Genomic DNA, 11,551 nt, shown 5'->3' with positions numbered 1-11,551 from the left:
GCAGCCCACACCCCAGAAGCCAGAGGCTACAAGTAGCACATTTACCCTCATAACCCCAGGATTCTGGGTAGTGCAGTCTTGTATTCTACAATGCAGCCCAGCTGCAGAGGCCTCTGTGAGCTGCAGGCTACTCAGGAACCCCCAATGATTCTGAACAGTGTAGTCTGGCATTCTGACCATTCAGCCCTCACTCCAGAAGCCTATGGGGGCTTCAAGTAGCACTTTAACCCTCATACACCAACCCAGGATTCTGGGCAGTGTAATCTAGTCCTCTACAATTCTGCCCCCCCTCCAGAGGTCTCTAGAAATTGCAGGCTACACAGTCACTCAGGCATCCCTAGGGATTCTGGACAGAGTAGTCTGGTGTTCTGCCCATGCAGCCATCACTACAGTGGATTCTGGGATCTGCAAGCCCCCAAGGATCATGGGTATTATAGCCTGGTGCTATGTTCAACTGTAAAGTGACTACTTAGAGCTCAGAGCCCCCAGGAATTCTGAGTATTGTAGTCAGTTCTACTCAGTCAGCCCTGACCACAGAGGTCTCTGAGAGCTGTGGGCCATTGATTATTCTGGGTTGTGCAGTCCATCCTACCTAAGTGGACTTCACCATCAAAACTCTGGGATCTGTGTAGCACAAGCCTCTCTAGACACCCCTGGGAGTTTGTGTAGTGCAATACAAAGCTTGCCCCGGCAGTGCTCAATAGGTAGGTTTCTGGGAGCTACAGGCCTCCAGGGATTCTGGGTAGCATAGCCCTCACTGTGGAAGCCTCTGAGAGTTCCAGGCCACTTGGACATGGGGCACCTCCAAGAATTCTAGGTAGTGTAGTTTACCTCCCTACCCTGCAGCCCTCACTATAGCAGATCCTGGGAACTGCAATTCCCCCTGAGGATTCTGGATAACATAGTCTAGTGTTTTGCCTGCATTTCCCTACTGCAAGTGCCATGAGAACTGAAGGCCACATGCTTGCCTTGGTACTGATAGACCTCACTGTGGAAGCCTCCTGGAATTGCAGGCAGCACATTCACAAGTGTATCCCCAGGAATTGTAGGTAGTGTAGTCTGACCTGCATAATGCACAGCTCTCACTTGGGAGGCCTCTGGGAGTTGCAGGCTGCATACTATTGGGCAACACACCGCACCAAGGATTATGGATACTGTAGTTAAGCTCTCAGTCCAACAGTCCTCACAACAGAGGATCCTGAGAGCTGCTGGCACCAAGATTTGTGGGTAATATCGTCCTGTGTTTTTCCTAATCACTGCAGAAAATTCTGAAACTAAAATTCCCCCTTAGGATTGTGGGCAATGCAGTTCAATGGTTTGCCCACTCATCACAGAGGATTCTTGGAGTTGCAATCCCTGAGGGTTCTGGATAATGCAGTCTAGTGTTTGGCCTGCACATTCCTGCTGAGGATCACAGGAGCTGAAGACCCCATGCTTTCCCTGGGACCCTGGAGATTCTAGGAAGTGAGCTCTACCAACAAAACCATCACCACCAAATCCTCTGGGACTTACAGGGTTACAGGATATGCATTCCCAGATATTCTGAGCATTGAAGTCTGGTATTCTGCCCTTAAAATTCTCACCCCCAGAGGCTCCTGGGCAGAGCAGGCACCCAAAAGTAATTGGCAGCATAGTTTGATTTTTTGTCAATACAGCCCTCTCTGCAGAGGTCTCTGCAAGTTGCAGGTCCCCAAGAATTATGGGTAGCACAGTCTGTCATTTGACCCATGCTGCCTTCACTGCAGAAGGCTCTGGTAACTGCAATGAGGATTCTGCAGTTATCCAGGATTCTGGGTAGTGCGATCCATCATAATTTTTGCATCTCTCACCCTAGAGGCTCCTGAGAGCTTCTTACTGCATTTTCATGAGCCCTTACCCTCAGGCCCCAATGAGACTCCAGGCACTGGGCCCTCCCTGCACCATCTTGAGGAGGCATTTGTGTCCTCAGACACTCAAGCCACACAAAATACATTGACATACCATGATAATGAGCAGAAAAAGCCTCAGTAAGAAATACTGTTGTAAAATAAGTTCTGCTAAAATATTACCTGAGAAAGTAAAGAACATGGCAGAACCTCCTTCTCAGCACACCAGGCAGTACACAAGAAGCTTCTTCCTCATGTTTTCCTCACATGGATCTCAGTCATCCTGATTCCACAGTGGAGTCTCCATGGGTAGGTGTCAGGGAGAAGGAAGCTCTAGTCCTCACCATAGACATATCCACCAGGCATCCCCAGGCCATGGTATCTTTCTAGGTGTGTTCCCAGGATAAAAAAAAAAATTCTGGTCTACACCTTATATAAAGCCCCTAGGAGTCCCTAGATGTGGCATCTCTTATATGGTTCCCCAGGAGAAGGAAGTTTGATTAGGGCACAGAACACAGCCCCCAAAAGCAGTTGATCAGAGAAGGTTGTTCTGAGTGTCCCCACTGGCCACTGTGGGCAGTGCAGGGTGCTGGGTGCTGGGTGTTCACTGTTCAGAGCTACACCCCCTTGTGCTAGGCACAGTGAAGCTCTGAAATTCATAGTTCTGCCATATCCATGAAAGTGGCACATACCCTCTGGTGGTCATTAGGACCCAGCACAGAATGCTTCAATTCAGTGGTGTATGGGTACCCCATGACATTCCTGAGAAATGGATGAAATTCAGTACTGTATCTAGATTACTCAAGGCCATGATTTTGGAAATTCAAACTAAAATGAAACCCAGTATCCTTGTTTTTTAAGAAATGGTGATTGAGGGCTGGGGATGCGGCTCAAGCTGTAGTGCGCTCACCTGGCATGCGTGCGGCCCGGGTTCGATCCTCAGCACCACATACCAACAAAGATGTTGTGTCCACTGAGAACTAAAAAAAAATAAATATTAAAAATTCTCTCTCTCCTAACTCTCTCCTCTCTCACTCTCTCTTTAAAAAAAAAAAAAAAAAAAGAAATGGTGATTGAACACATTATTCAAACCTTATTAAGTGAAATGAATGTAGACACAAACAGAAACTCCTACAAAAATTAACTCATAATAGTCCACAACTAAAATGTGATAAAACTAAAAAAAAAAATCTGGAAAGAAATAAGAAAATCTATGTAATCTTAGATTTAGTAATGGTAGTGTATATTTGTTTTGGGGGGTTTTGAATGTAGGGCCTCACACATGCTGTACAAAGTTTCTAATACTGAGCTACTTCGCCAGTCCTTGCTGATGAGTTTTAACTCACAATACCAAATACCAATTGACTGAAAAAAAATACCAATAACATGGATTTTATAAAGTTCAATTTTTTACTAAGTGCACTGTTGCATGCCAACAACCCCAATTACTGAAACGGTTGAGGCAAGAAGATTGCAAACTTGAGCCCAGCCTAGGAAATTTTTTAAAGGATGGGATTAGCTCAGTGGTAGAGCACTTGCCTAGTTTATGTGAGCCCTGTGGTACAATCCCCAGCACCACACAACTCACATATGCACACATGCATACATAAACACACACACACACACACACACACACTTTTTTCCTACTCTGTAAAAGATGGCACATAGTTATACAAAATGATGCTCAGCATCCCATATCATCAGGGAATCATAAATTAAAACAATAGTGAGGTAGTATGGCACAGCTATTAGAACTGCTGATCTCTAAGAAACAGCAGTGCACCAACAGCTGCAGGATGTGAGATACCAGCAGTCTCAGGCATTACTAGGAGAACATGTGGCATGGCCATTTTGGAAGATGATGTGCCAGTTCTTCCCAAAGCAAAAAAAGTCCAATCTATAACCCAACAGTGTCCCTATAAATCACCTTCTTTTAGAGAAATTCTTTGAAAAAGTATGTCAAAACAAAACTAGCATATAATTATGAATAGCAGCTCTATGATGCTGATCAGATCACAAATAAGAATGTCCTCCCAGGGCTGGGGATGTGGCTCAAGTGGTAGCGTGCTCGCCTGGCATACCTGCAGCCCGTGTTCAATCCTCAGCACCACATACAAAGATGTTGTGTCCACTGAAAACTAAAAAATAAATATTAAAATTCAAAAAAAAAGAATGTCCTCTGATACCTGAATGCATAACCAACACAGAATATAAAGGAATGAACTACCACCCTACACAGAGAAATAGATAAATTCTACCTGGTACACTAAGTGAAATAAGCCAGGCTGAAGAGGCTACATGCTGTATGGTTTACCTTTTATGACATTCTAGAAAAGACAAAATTACAGAGGAAGAGTTATGCAGGATGAGGCCCAGGTGCCTCCCAGCACAGGAGTCTCCATCTACATGGAGTTGTGGTACACCACCCTTCCTGTGGTTTTTCTCATGACCATCCTCCATCCTGAAGCTTCCCTAGAGCCCACCAAAAGTCCTTATTAAAGCACAAGCCCCTCCTAGGCCCCCAGGAGATTCTGCAGGATTTAGGAGCTCTGTGCAAATAACCAAGGTAAAAGAATCAATATTAGGACAAAAAAATGCTCCTAACACCTCTGTCACTCAGCAAATATAAAGATTTTAGGAGTGCTGCACCAGGAACTGGGTGCAGAGGCTGAATGTGTATTTCTTATTATGTCACAGCCCATAATCTGGAGCAATAATGAATTCATTGCTCATAATGGAACAATGAATTAATTATATGGCAGAAACTGGGAGCTAGATTTCCCACTGATGGGGTGAGAAGTTATGATAAATAAGGGATGAAGGCAGAGAGATCTATGTCATAATGGGTCAGAATCCATTGACTGTAGATCAGTATAAACTCACATTTTGCTTAATACATTCACAGATGGTTCCACATAAACATAGTTATAACTAGGGGGTATGAAAAGATTAGAATACACATAAACTTCTTTGCATTGTCAGTTGTGTGGATCAAGATGCACGATGAAATATTTTTTTATACACTGTTTAAAGACCTTTATTTTATTTGTTTATTTTTATGTGGTGCTGAGGATCAAACCCAGTGCCTCACACATGCCAGATGAGTATACTGCCACTGAGCCACAACCCCAGCCCCTGCCAGATGAAAGATTTTAATATCACTCTCCAATCAAAGGAGCCATGACTCTTTGAAGAAATGGCTGATACTAAGAGTAACACAGTAAATATATAAGTCAGGGTAATTTAAATATCAGAAAGAAAAAACTTTGGGACAAAACCAGAAAATATGTTAAAGGACAACAGGAGATAATGGAAAGATCTCCAATGGAAAGAATTCCCAATGGTTAAAGTAGGGATGAATTGAGCCACATAGTAGTATTTAAAAAGGGGGGGAGAACAAAAAACAGCTTAATCAAACTATCCAGATGACTGATATATATAAATGACTGAATACACAAACAAATGAGGCTGAGTAGAAACCTCTTGTGCAGAAGAATTCCATATAATTGAGAGAGACACAGTCATCAAGGAGATAGAGCTAACTCTCTGATCCCTAAGCGTGGGCTCTGCATTACAACTTCCTCCAGAAGAACAGACAATGTGGACATGCAAAAAAAGAGTAACTTCATAGTAAGAAACCTGAAAGTCCCTTCCTCAAGCAGGTGAGCACAATCAATACTACCATTTCTTTTTTTTTTTTTTTTAAAGAAAGAGGAGAGGGAGAGGGAGGGAGGGAAGGGGAGAGAGAGAGAGAGAGAGAGAGACAGACAGAGAGAGAGAGAGAGAGAGAGAGAGAGAGAGTTTTTTTAATATTTATTTTCAGTTCTTGGCAGACACAACATCTTTGTTGGTATGTGTTGCTGAGGATCGAACCCGGGCCGCATGCATGCCAGGCGAGCGCGCTACCACTTGAGCCACATTCCCAGCCCATTACTACCATTTCACCTTGAGGGCAGGAGATGATAGAGCTGCTTTTCATCTCAGTGACCAGCTTCCCCAGGCCAATAGCCCCAGGCTAAATATGAGAAACACAAGGAAACCTGAAAGGCACTGCCCCAGCCAGGTGAGCACAGTCAATACTAATATGACAATAAGGACAAGAGATGACAGAGCAGCTCTTCACCTCTGTTACCTGCCTCCCCCAGACCCACAGCCCCAGTTTAAATATGAACAAAGGAAAATTCCAAAAAAAATTATAAAAATACCTGACAAGTCATCCTCAATGCTCTCAAGGTCATAGAAACTGTCACCCCAAGAGAAGTCTATGGAGACATGATGACTGGATGTCATGTTGGCTCCTAGATGGGATCCTAGAACAGGAAGACACAGAACTGAGAATCCAAAGGATATGTGACTTCAGTTAATGTTAATATACCATTATTTTTTCTTCATGACAAATGGTCTAAGATGTTAACACTTTAGAGACAGCTCACCTAAGTCATAACAAGGGAAGAAACCAGATTGAGGCTACCTGGGAAATCTCTACACTTTCTTTTCAATCTCTGTATAAAGATAAAACTAATCCTGGCATGGTGGCACATGCCTGTAATCTCAGCATCCTGGGAGGCTGAGGCAGGAGGATTTCGAGTTCAAAGGCAGCCTCAGAAACTTAGTGAGGCCTTAAGTAACTCTGTGAGAACCTGCCTCTAAATAAACACTTACTTGTTTAATTATTCATACAGTTAATTACTGGTAACTGACACTCTTAGCTAGTTCTGTATTTTATTATGAACATTCATAACACAAAAATCAAATAGTTCAAATTAATATAAAATTCAAAGTATGTGCTTCTTTTACATATTTCATGTTGAAGTAATAACATAAGTAAACTCCTTATATTTTTATGCTGTCACTAGGTTCTAGGTTTGCCTTCTTAAAACTTGATCAATAGAGGAGAAAAAAAATGACATTTTAGAGATTCTATTTCAACTCCTGGTTTAACTTTCCTGAAAGACTGACTTTATATAAAAAAAAAAAAAGTCCTAATGCAAATTGACTCACTGTGTCTGAATCATTTATCCCAAAGAATCCTTGTCTCTATTTTATTTCTATGCATACCTTTTTAGCAGCAATATAATCAAATAGTTGTGACTGGGACAAATAGTCAAAGAAATAGTCATCTCCTCCAAGAACTCTGCAGGAAGTGGTGAGCCAAGAGAAGCAGAGGTGTCAGCTTGGTCCAGAAATTATATTAGATGCTGCTGTGCTGTGAGAAAACACTCTACCTTTTAGAAATCACAAGGAGCTATGGATGCCCACACTCTTGTATGAGTCTAAATCTAGTTGAACTTCTAAGTAATTTTATTGTCACTAGCTCATCATGAAGCTAATGACAACTAAAGGATCTATGGGGCTGGGGATGTAGAAAGATTTCCTAGCATGCAGGAAGCCCTAGGACCAACCCCCAGAACCACAAAAAAAAAAAAAAGAATTTGTGTCTTCTTTTTATAATCAAATAGAAAATGAATAATCACTCCTCTTAAGGAAACATGTTGGACCTAAAACACTTGAGAGACTCTCAGAATCAAAATACTCTCCTTACAGTGAATTGCATAGCTAGATCACCATAAACAGTGGTGTCACATCATAAACCATATTCACATTAAGCATACCATCAAAAAACAACAAAAAGGCTTTATTGACTGTTGATAAGAAAAATGAACATAATCTAGCTTAGGAAATTATTAACACATTGGAAACATATGATACTGATATCAAAATACTCCAGGACAAGCCAGGCACTTTGACTCATGCCTGTCATCTTGGCTATTTGGGAGAGTAAAGCAGAAGGATCACAAATTTGAGGCTGACATTAGCAATTCAGCTAGACCCTGTCTCAAAATGAAATTGTAACAAAGACTGGGGACATATGTAGTTCAGGGCTTGCATAGCACAAGCAAGGACCTGGGTTTAATCCCCAGTGCCAAAAAAAAAAAAAAAAAAAAAAATTCTCCAGGTGAGACATCTGACAACCATGGCAGGTACAGAACAAGGCAGAAGCCATTATGTCAGCCTCCTCAAAATGATGAAAGTAAACCTGCACTTTGTTCAGCTCACAATACTAACATGTCTGATTTCTGCTTCTAATAATTCAAATGCAACCATTTAAATATGATCAAAAGTTCATGTACTTTTCTAATGAATCCAACAAATATGAGAGAGATACTAAACTGCATTCTGAAAGCCACCTTATAAGCACATAGGGGCACCAACATTAGGATAAAATGTAATCATGGCATTTCCTACATGAATAACCCTAAATACTAATAAATACATAATTTCAAAAGACAGACAAATTTCTGAAATCAAAAGCAAATTGATACATTTTAAATGATACTTTGAACAGAGGCAAAACACTTAAAGAGTTCTCCCACAAGAATTCCTGACAACATAAAGTATCATGCTCATTAGAAGGCCCATCCCTTTGTATGCAAGGAATAAGAGAACTTTCTGATGAATATAGAACTTTAATAGGACATATGAAAATGCTTTCTAAATTTGAAAAGAAAAAATATGTTTTTTAAAAGCTTATTTTGAGTAAATGTATCTGAATTACAAAAAAGCAGCTACTGACTTGTCTCTTACATTTTGTAATGATTTGCATCTCAGGAGATTTCATCTATAGTGGTTTTAAATATCATGAAATATCAATGGTTAACATTAAAAATATCATCATCCCTCTTCTCTTTTAAAACTGATTTGAAATTTTCTTAGAATAATTTCATATGAATTTGGAAGAGGCACTTTGGTATATGCGTATATGTGTAAATACATGATCTTTTTAAAAATTTTTTCTTTACTTTTAGTTGTAGTTCAACACAATACCTTTGTTTTATTTACTTATTTTTATGTGGTGCCAAGGATCAAACCCATGGCCTCGCACGTGCTAGTCGAGTACCCTACTGCTGAGTCACAACCCCAGCCCCAATACATGATCTTTTGAAACTATACCTCTCATGCTTGAGTCCTGTCAAAGACATCTTCTGAGTGTGTGGTGCTGGGATGGACTCCATGGCCTCTCACATGCCAGGCAAGTGCTCTGCCACTGAGCTGCACACCCAGTCTCAAACATGTCTTAATAAATGGAAATTAATTAAAATCATTTGATTATGAGCATTTCCAAACAAGACAATTCTCTCAAACAAAACAATTGTCTCAATCAAAAACAAAGTAAACTAAATTTTTAAAATATTCCTTATTGGTGTAATCAAATAGAAAATGAATAAAAAAATAGAAGTTCACAGAATTAAAAATCCTATACAGGACTAGAGTTGCGGCACAAAGGCAGAGCATTTGCCTGGAATGTGTTAGGCCCTGGGTTCAATCCTCAGCACCACATATAAATAAACAAAATAAATAAATAAAATAAAAAGATCCACTAACAACTAAAAATATATTTTAAAAATTCTGTAGAAAATTGAAAGAATATTAATTAAAAATTGAATAGGAAAAACCTATTACACAGAACTGAAGGCCATGGGGAATTACATAGCAAAATAACTCTAAAGTAAGAAAAAATAATCAATCAATTAGCATACAAAAGCTTGGACTGATACTTAGAGTTCTCCCACTGGATGGGATCCTGGGATCATCAGGGCTCAAGGCTGGCTGTCATCTGCCCTTTAACAAATTCTGATTTTATTTCAAATGTTCATGATCTACAGAGAATAAAAGAGAGAGAAAGGTGAGTTTTCTAAATTTATTTTATGGTATGTCAAATTTTGATAATAGTCAAGATAATTCATCCAATGCAGGATGTCAGTGTTTATACAACAGATGTTATTTGTGCACCATTATGAATATATTGCCAATTAGCACAGCAGCCAGGGAGCTGCTCATCCTAGACTAACAGGGGCAGAGTCTGGAGGAGGGGGATGGAAGGTCAGGAGGGGGGGCTGGAAGATAAGTGGGGTCTGGAGAAGAGGCAGGGTCTTATAGAGGAGGGTTGGGCTGGGGTTATGGCTCAGTGGTAGAGCACTTGCCTAGCATGTGTGAGGCACTGGGTTCAAACCTAAGCACCACATACAAATAAATAAACAAAATAAAGGCATTGTGTCCATGTGCAACAAAAAAAATTTAAAAGAGGAGGGGTGAGGTCTGGAGGAGGGGCAGGACAGGAAGAAGGGAAAGATCTGGAGGAGAGACAGGGTCTGAAGGAGGGGGAGAATGAGTCACAAGGGGGCAGGGCTTCACAGAGGGGTGGGACCTGAGGAAGGGACAGGCCCTGGAACATGAGTAGGACCTAGAGGAGAGGCAGGGTAGGAAGGAGGGGGAAGGGTGGATCAGGAGGACAAGCAGGGCCATAGAATATAGGTGGGGTCTAGGGGAGAGGCAGGGTCTGGAGGGGAAGGCCTTAGCAAGAGGGTCCTGGAGGGGTGGCTTCTTGCTAATTAAACTCTCCACCAAAAGAAAAACGTGTGGCTGTGGTAGCTCAGTGGTAGAGCGCTTGCCTAGATGTGTGAGGCACTGGTTTTGATCCTCACCACCACATAAAAAGAAAGAAATAAAATAAATATATTGTGCCCTTCTACAACTAAAAAAAAATTGAAAAAAAACTAAGCAGAGATTAAAGAAAAAGAAAAATGTGGTTCATGAGTTTGATTCCACAAAAAACATGAGATGTATTTTTAATAAATTCTGGCTTGGTTAGAAGTAATATATTTAAACTTAAGCAGGTCAAAAGGCTGAGGCAGAAGGATCTCAACTTCAAAACCAGCCTCAGCAAAAGCAAGGCATGAAGCACCTCAGTAAAACCCTGTCTCTATAATACAAAATAGGGCTGGAGATATGGCTCAGTGGTCACATGCAACAACAACAAAAAAAAAAAAAAAAAAAGATAAGTACTAAGTTCAATCCTCAGTACTCAAAAATAAAAATTAAATTTTTTTTAAAATAACATAGTGGGTTGTTAACATATGTACTTTTCAATATTTTTTCAACTATTTTAACACTGCAAGAAAAAGCAAACCATTTAAACACTAAGGAAAACAAGGAAGTGGACTGGGGTCCCCTTCCCTTAAGCTGTATATTCCTCCTTCCTCCCTGCCAGGTTCCCTAGAAACCACCTGGGTCACTATGTTAAGATGATGAGGGTCACAGCCTAAGGAAGGGTCACTGCTGCACAGGGAGCCAGGATGAAATTGTGAAGGACAGAGTGGGGCTGACAGCCAAGGCTGCCCTCAGCTCTCAGGTCCAGGACAGGGTTTGCTCCTCATGCTTCCCACCATCTCCTCACCGGCTGCCAGAGCTGCCAGAAGCTTCTGAGCCATCTCTCTGAGGCTGCTCTGAGGAAAAGGGAATCACAGGTGTCCCTAGAGACATGACCATGAGGGTCCCCATGCTATACATCTCCTCAGGCTGCTCTGAGCAGAAAACACCAGGCTTCTCTAAAAATATAACCCATGAGGGCCCCAAGCCAGGCATCTCCCCCAGGCTACTCAGAGGAGAAGGGAAGCCCAGGCATCCAAAGAGACATAAACCAGAGGGTCCACACACCAGGCATCTCCCTCAGGCCACTCTGAGAAGAAAACCCAGGGCCTACATAGAGTTTCGACCCACAAGGCTCCCCACATCTGGCATCTGCCTCAGGCCAATGTGAGGAGAAGGAAGCCCCAGGCATCCCTAAGACATGACTCACAAAAGTCCCTAAGCCAAGAGTCCTTGCTGAGGCTGCTCTGAGGCGAAGG

The 11,551-nt window shown here is 41.6% G+C and overlaps 1 long non-coding RNA gene across 1 annotated transcript; it reads right to left on the bottom strand.

Moving 5' to 3' along the window:
* Positions 1-6,132: 6,132 nt before the first annotated feature.
* On the bottom strand, positions 6,133-9,519 carry LOC308637965. Its single transcript, XR_014019717.1, has 3 exons — positions 9,404-9,519; positions 8,817-8,939; positions 6,133-6,175 (listed from the first exon to the last, which is right to left on the bottom strand). It is a non-coding gene; the product is annotated as an uncharacterized lncRNA (long non-coding RNA).
* Positions 9,520-11,551: the final 2,032 nt, after the last annotated feature.

This window comes from Spermophilus citellus (assembly GCF_964194105.1).
Source record: "Spermophilus citellus genome assembly, chromosome: 18".
In the NCBI taxonomy this organism is placed as follows: domain Eukaryota; kingdom Metazoa; phylum Chordata; class Mammalia; order Rodentia; family Sciuridae; genus Spermophilus; species Spermophilus citellus.
This window is presented reverse-complemented; position numbering and strand designations above follow the sequence as displayed.